The sequence below is a fragment of the Heteronotia binoei genome, chromosome 11 (genome assembly GCF_032191835.1).
Source record: "Heteronotia binoei isolate CCM8104 ecotype False Entrance Well chromosome 11, APGP_CSIRO_Hbin_v1, whole genome shotgun sequence".
Taxonomy (NCBI): Eukaryota; Metazoa; Chordata; class Lepidosauria; order Squamata; family Gekkonidae; genus Heteronotia; species Heteronotia binoei.
The window spans coordinates 56,952,022-56,960,336 of record NC_083233.1 but is presented as its reverse complement, the minus strand read 5'-3'; positions in this window follow the sequence as shown (position 1 = coordinate 56,960,336).

The following is an 8,315-nucleotide window of genomic DNA, read 5'->3' as shown; positions in this document are numbered from 1 at the left end:
GAATAGATGGGGCTGTGGCTCAGTGGTAGCACTTCTGCTTGGCAAGCAGGTTCAGTCCCCAGCATCTCCAGTTAAAAAGGACTAAGCAGTAGGTAATGTGAAAGACCTCAGCCTGAGACCTTGGAGAGCTGCTGGCAGTCTGAGTAGACAATACTGACCTTGATGAATCATGAGTCTGATTCAGTATATGGCAGCTTCATGTATCCATTTGTAGGGCAAAGACGCAAAAAAATAACGTTGTCCACTAAATGGGAAAAATTCCACACAAGGAAAAAAAAACATCTCAAAAATAAAAACCCACCAGTTCAGTTTCCATGAGGAACAAGAAAAAAATATAGGGGTTTTCAACTCAGCGCAATGGCGCTTCTGATCAGGTAATGCCCTTGGGGGCAAATGATGGTGTTAATGATCTTTTAGGTCCATGTTCAGAGAAATAACAAAGTTTATAACCTTCCTTTTGATCCAGCCACAGAAGGCTGCCTCAGAGACTGACTGCTATTCCAAAGTTATCTTGGCAGGAGGAGAGGTTTTGTCAGTGGTGGTGGAAAGCGCAGTCCACTCACAGTTGACTTATGGCAACCCCTGGCACAAGATATTCAGAGGTGGTTAGCCATTGCCTGCCCCTGCATAGCAACCCTGGTATTCCTTGGTGGTCTCCCATTCAATACTAACCTGGGCCGACCCTGCTTAGCTTCTGAGCTCTGACCACATCAGGCTAGCCTGGGCTATCCCAGGATGAGGTTTTGTGTGCTGGGAAGTTTTAAAATAATTTAACAAGAGAATTCACATTTGAATCTGCCCCTGCCCCACAAGGTGAAGTGGTCCAGTTCCCAAAGGCTAATACAAATGATTTTGCTCAGGGCTTTTTTTGTAGCAGGAACTCCTTTGCCTATTAGGCCACACACCCCTGATGTAGCCAGCCCTCAAAGAGCTTAGTACAGGGCCTACTGTAAGCTCCAGGAGGATTGGCTACATCGGGGTGTGTGGCCTAATATGCAAAGGAGTTCCTACTACAAAAAAAAAGCCTTGATTTTGCTGATCATGTAGATTGGAGCTCAGTTTGAATGTTTCTTTTCCCAACCGCCCTGTCTTTTATTCTATTTTAAGGCCTAGTGTTATTTTATGCTTTAGAAGGGGGAAAGGTGGCGGAAGGTGGAAAGTAATCAGTTTTGAGACTTGATAAAAAATGGTTTGGAGTAGGTTGGACTGACTACCTTGTAATTAATGGAACACCCTATAATAGGGTTCGCCAGCCCCCAACACTCCTTCAAAGCATTTTTTTAAGAACTTGGGAGGGGGGAGATGCCCAGAGTTTTGATTTATGGCATTCCATCCTCCTGCGAACATCTCCTGGGGTAGCCTGGTCAGCGCAATTTATCAAGGACCGAGAAAAGGAGAGGCAAGCAGAAAATGTCCCTGGATGGACTTTGCAATCTCCCCACCCCCAAGAGGACACAAGCCAAGGACCCTCTGGGCACAGGGGTCCAATTGCCACTTCCAGCTTGCATGGAAGTGACTCAGGGAGTGGATTCAGCTAGCCCCTTTCATCTTTGCTCAGTTGGAAATATGGAAGATGCACAGAGGTGGTTTGTGCCCATGCACAGACTGTGGGTGTTCCTGGACTGAGTGTTACTTTTGGTGGTGATGGTGGCAAAGAAATACCTTCTTATCAGTTATGTAGTAATATGGAGGCTGCCGTCCTTTTTAAAGAGGAAGGAACCTACCTGACACTGTCATCCACATCTTTGCAACCTCTCTGATTGACTATTGCAATGTACTTTATATAGGGCTGCCCTTGTTAGCAGCTTCACTGGAGGGCATTTTGCGCAGCACACCACCTCCAAAAGTACCCCTGGATCTAACCCTATCCTAAAGCATATTGACTGGAGCACACAGACCATGGTCTTAAGAAGGAACTGAAAGATTGATCTTTGTAAGAAAGAAAACTGAGGTTCAGAGGGTCCAAAATTGAATCTTGGAAATTGCTGTCCCTGTGATTACACAATTTGTAGTTCTTCTTTCTGGGGTTTTGTGAGCTATATTATTGGCTTATCAACTATCACATTTTAATCCTGTTTGGTGTAGTGATTAAGTGCACAAATTCTTATCTGGGAGAACTAGGTTTGATTCCTCACTCCTCCACTTGCAGCTGCTGGAATGGCCTTGGGTTAGCCATAGCTCTCATAGGAGTTGTCCTTGAAAGGGCAGCTGCTGTAAGAACTCTCTCAGCTCCACCCACCTCACAGGGTGTCTGTTGAGGAGGAAGGAAATAAAGGAGACTGTAAGCTGCTCTGAGACTCTGATTCAGAGAGACGGGAGGAGTATAAATCTGTGGTCTTCTTCCTCTTCCTCCAGGAAGCTCAGAGGGAGTATAGATATCTCACCCCTCCTCTGTTGTAACCTCACAATAGCCCTGTAAGGTAAGTTGGTGTGAGAGAAAGTAACTGTCCCCAAACCAACCAGTGAGCTTTGTGGCTAAGGGAAAATTTGAACCCAGATTTCTTCAATCCCACAACATCACCCTGCCTTTCAGTCCTTGCAGGCCGCCTTTTGCGTAGCAGAAGCGACATACAAGTGTTCCCAATATCTTTGTAACAAGTGTCCTCTGTTGAAAATGAGTCCCTTTCTGGGGATTTAGCAACTCTGGCAGGTCCCAGTGTGACAAAACAAGGATTTTCTGCTCTTCCACCCAGCAACAATTGCCGCGTCGAGCTGCTCTGTTTAGATTGTTTTCTTATGACCCCCAGCAGAAAGCGCCACAGCAATGGGAGAGGACGGTAATAATTAAAAATAATTATGACAATAATGCATGAAGACAGTAGCAAAGAAATTAGTCTGAGAAGGCGCACTTGCTAATTAAAGCACCCGAGTTGCAGTCAAAACCATCTGACTGAGGATAAATATTGATGGGGATAAACAATAATAATATTCGCCCTGGTGCATGAGCCAGCATGGGCAAAACCGCTGGGACAGCACATCAATTTCAATAAATAGACATAAGTGTAAATAGAAATTTAAATAAGCAAATAGAACGGCCTTCTTGTTTAGGAAGCAGTGCACGCTCTGTCTCTGCATTTGCATCCCAGGAATTATCTTCACTTCCTCCCCACCCCTGCCTGCTGCAAATTTTACCTTGAAACATCTCCGCTAATATCAGACCTTGTGACTTTCTCAGCTTCTCCAGGATCTGTCCTTCTTCCTGCACTTCAGCTCCTGTGCTCCAGCAGCCCCTAATTTTTTACCTGATTTTCTAAAAGAGCTGTTTGTGCTAAAGCTCTGTTCCCTACTTTTGGCCTATTGGAGAGATTTGGGCAGTTTTAATTCTAAAGGTGTTAGTCTATTGCAGTCAAAAATAGGCACTGAAGAAGAAGAAGACATTAGATTTATATCCCGCCCTCCACTCCAAAGAGTCTCAGAGCGGCTCACAATCTCCTTTACCTTCCTCCCCCACAACAGACACCCTGTGAGGTGGGTGGGGCTAAGAGGGCTCTCACAGCAGCTGCCCTTTCAAGGACAACCTCTGCCAGGGTAATGGCTGACCCAAGGCCATCCCAGCAGGTGCAGGTGGAGGAGTGGGGGAATCAAACCCGGTTTTCCCAGATCAAGAGTCCACACACTTAACCCACCACACCAAACTGGCTCTCTTTTGGTTGCTTGGCACCTGAAAGACTAGCTTGTTGTTGTTTTTACTGCTACTACTACGGTATAAGCAGGCGCAGGAGGAGAGGCAGCATGTATAGGCCAATCTTGTCAGATCTTGGAAGCTAAGCTAAGGAGGGTCAGGCCTGGTTAGTGCTTGGAAGGGAGACCTCCCAGGAAGGCTCTGAAGAAGAAGGCAATGGCAGACCACCTCTGTGTCTCACTTGCCTTGAAAACCTCTTTCTGAGGTCACCATAAGCCAGCCACTGCTTGACAGCACTTTACACATACACGCGTGCACACTGGTGTGGGTTAGAGATAGGTTGCCAGGTCCAATTCAAGAAATATCTGGGGATTTGGGGGGGAGGTGGAGCCAGGAGACATTGGGAGTGGAGTCAGAAGAAAGATTGTGACAAGCATAATTGAACTCCAAAGGGAGTTCTGGCCTTCACATTTAAAGGAACCGCACACCTTTTAAACTGCCAAATAAATTTGCCAGCGGAATAGCACTAAATGTATTAATGTTTTTAGAATTTTAATGGATTTTAATTAATTATAGTTAAATGCTATTTACTGTATAATGTATACACTGAGTTTTGCTGTTAGCCGCCCTGAGCCGCTTGGTCGGGGAGGGCGGGATACAAATAAAATGTGACTGACTGACTGAAATGCCTCCCCTCCATTTGGAAATAATGAAGGATAAGGGCACCTTCTTTTGGGGCTCATAGAATTGGACCCCCTGGTCCAATCTTTTTGAAACTTGGGGGATGATTTGAGGAGAGGCACTGGATGCTATGCCTCTACCTCAAAAAACAAGGGGCCCCCGGAGCTCCAGATACTCATGGATCAATTCTCCATTATACCCTATGGGAATCTGTCTCCATAGGGAATAATAAGAGTGCCCAGCAGATTTCCCTCCCTCCTCCCCACGCTTTCTGATGACCCTGAAGTGGGGTGAGGGCCTCCAAACTGGGGGCTCCCCTGCCCCCACCTGGGGATTGGCAACCCTAGTTAGAGAACCTTTCTTTGGATGCATTAGCAAGCCCTTAGTTCACTGGGCTAAAAGGGGATGGACCTATCTGGACTGTGAGGCTCATAAACACTGAGACATGGGTCTTCATTCTTAAAACCCAGATTGTATGTGGGCTTGCCTTAAGGGAACAGACATTTCTGTTAGCGCAGAATCCAGTTGTTTGCCTTTTGTTTGGGAACTGAGATCATACTGAGCTTGTTGCAACAGCTACCAGTTTGCTTCAAGGTGGTGATGTTAACCTTGAAAGCCTTACTCAGCTGTAGGACCCCCATAAATGAAAGCCGCTCTCTTTTTTTCTCTTTCTGTGGGCTCACTTGCCTACTGAGGTATTAGTGGTCCCTGTTGATGGTTCCTTCTCGTGATCAAATTAAATCTGGATTGGCAAGAAGTGCGAGTGCTTGCAATAACTGTACCTACCTCCTCTGTCTGTCTATCCATCTGATTCTTTTCCCATTGTTTCTCCAAGGAGCTCAGAGTAGTCTTCCTCCTATTTCTTCTGTCCTCACAACAACCTTTGAGGTAGGTTCTGAGACAGAGTTCTTTGCTCAAAGTCCATGAGATTTTTGAATAGGCAAAGATCTGAACCCATGTCTCCTAGCCTGACCATCCTTCCTACCAGCTTCTTGTAGAAGTAAGGAAGGTGAGCGCTTTACTCACTATGCAAGTTAAAACCTTCCATTTGAGCAGGTTTTCCATCTATAATCAGGACAGGGGCATTTTGAATTGTTGTATTTTACTGACAATGTTGTTATTCTTGTAGATGCTACAGTAAATGTGTTATTCGTGTGACTTCAGCGATCGGACTGCCTTGTTTTTAATGGCTATTGCATTCATTATTCAACTTTCTGTAGGCTTACCTTGGGTCGTGGAATAACTGAGCCTCATCAAATGTCAGAAGCTAAGCAGGTTTGGTACCTGGACGGGAGACCACTAAGGAAGATTCTGCAGAGGAAGACAGTGGCAAACCACCTCTGCTTCTCACTTGCCTTGAAAACCCTATGGGGTCTCCATAAGTTGGTTGTGATGATGATCTGATGGCACTTTATACACATACACATACACACACACACACACACATACACATTGTGAATGTAAGAAAGGAGGGAATAGAGGTGCTACGAGTTGGATTGCACAACCCATTTTGATTTTAAAATCCCAATTTCATTTTTGCTTCTCCCTTCTGTGAATCGAATTGAGTCTTAATTTTCATGTTTCCTTACGCTGAATTTCCCCCCGCTAAATTGATGCAATCTTTAATGTTATTTTTGAGGCAATTGTGCATACAGTGTCTCAGTGCTGTAAGCAAAACAAATGAATCGGGTGCGGGGGCTGAAATGAAAAAGGCTCAGAGGGAAATACATGAAAATAAAAAGAAACCACCCAAATGGCCTTCAGATGCAGACAACTTGCTTGTTACCTATTACATCTAATAGCAAACTGTTGTCTGGAAAAGTCTACATTCTGCACCAAGGTTCTGCAAACTGGCCCTTGACACGTGTGGGGCTTAGTATGGAACCAAATGTTGCTCTTTAATACAGAAAATGAAATCTTTCAGGTTTAGTGGAGGAGGTAGCTAGAGTGCTAGAATGAGCCAAATGAGAAGGGAATGGCAGGCGAAGATTTTGACGGGAATTCAGGTAGAAGGTGAAGAGTTCCTAGTATTCAAGTGCAAACCAAAGCAGATTCATGCCTGAGCACTAAAACCATGGTGCAGGATACACCTGCATACATTTATTAGTTATTGTGAACCCCTGTGTTACCGTACCCCCACAAACATACAAACATGTGTTCAGGTCAACCTGGGGGGTTAGCTTGTGTGTTTCTGCAGGGTGCAGAAAACTGGGATCTTTAACCTAAAATGGTGGCTGTGAGAAGCAAGTCTTCAGCAGGAAAAGGGTGACAGAGACCTGATTTAAAAGAAGTATAGAGTTTGTTGAAGGATTTGGTACAATAGCTTTTGGGAGGGGAGTATCCTAAGCAAATACTAGCAGAGCTAAATCAAAGCACAGACACATTTGTTGTCCTAATAAACAACCAAATATTCAGCAGAGCAACTCCAATTTGAAGCAGAAGTTACTCTTAAAGCGAAAATGTGGGGAAATGGGGAGAAGGACAGAGGAGAAGTGAAATCAGTCAGGACAGAGTCTTCCAGATGTGAGGTCCTAAAGAGCAGAGTCTGAGAAGCAAAGTGCCAGCTCTCTGTGTGGTGTAGGCCCCGTTTTGTTTTTTTAACAGGAACTCACAGGAACACAGTTCCGGCTGACTTGGTGTCAGGGGGTGTGGTCTAATATGCAAATGAGTCCTGGGCTTTCCCCACAAAAACCCTGTGTGAAACGATGCCATCTGAGGGTGTGGCCTAATATGCAAATGAGTTCCTGCTGGGATTTTTCTACCAAAAAAGCTTTGGATGCAGGTGTGGTTTGGAAAATAAGGAGGTGGGGGAATAGATCTAGGGAAAGCAAAGATTACCTCTCCTATTCTGTGAGGAAAACAGATGAAAGAAGGAGGCATCCAGCGTGTGCTGGGAGCCTGTCGCAATTGAGCTGGTGGCCATGATCAGACTGCAATTTCTGGCTCTAAAGCCAGGTCACTTATAGTGTTTGTGGCATAAAATTGGTACTTTTCAAGAAATGAAAGACTATGACAAAGGATAAAGGAATACTAGGGCAACTTCTCAGGGAAAAAAACTGTAGAACTGATTAAATGGCACAAGGGGAAAGCAACAGGAAGGGAAATTCTTGGTTGAATTATAAACCAGGATTACAAAACTGGGGATATAAAGCTGAGTCCTGTATCCAGTAGGAGCTTGGGGGCCAACAGGAAGACTTGAATTGAAACAGGGGTGGAATTCTAGCAGAAGCTCCTGTGCATATTAGACCACACTCCCCTGATGTAGCCAATCCTCCAATCCTTACAAAAAAGAGCTTTGCAAGCTCATGGAGGATTGGCTACATCAGGGGTGTGTGGTCTAATAGCCAAAGAAGCTCCTGCTAGAATTCCACCCCTGAACTGAAGGTTCCAGACTGTCACGGGGCAGTTAACATCCAACTTGCGTTCATGGTCAGTGACTGCATATCATGTGAAAGACAATACACAGGGGTGGCCATCGGTAGCTCTCCAGATGTTTTTTGCCTACAACTCCCATCAGCCCCAGCCAGCATGGCCAATTGGCCACCCCTGCAATACCAGAAGAGGCATCTTTGTCTTCTAGCCGAGTGTGGTGTAATTGCTGTGATCCTGTGGGCACTCCCTCATTTCTCCCAACAAGGCTTCCTTGGAAGCATTTGCTGTGGTCATTGTCCTAAGATCCTCTGCTGTATCCACCGCTGCATGGTTCTCTGGGAGACACAAAACATGGCAGCTGCTCCCCATGTTGTCTGTGTGCCTTGTAGGACTTGCTCACATTGTTAAACAAGCAGCGCAGGCTGGGAGGGAGAGGTGTGCAGAGGGAGGGGGGCTGTCAACACTTGTGTGTGCCACTTCCTAATAAAGGACTCGCAACAGCTAGGCTGCAGAATCTTTTTAAAAGTGTGTGTATGTGTGTGTGCTTGCATGCCTGGAAGACTTCTGGTGACTCCTAGTGGGGTTAGGATGCTTTTCAAGGAGTTGGCTGAAATAAAGTCTGCCCATGCCTCCCAGCTCT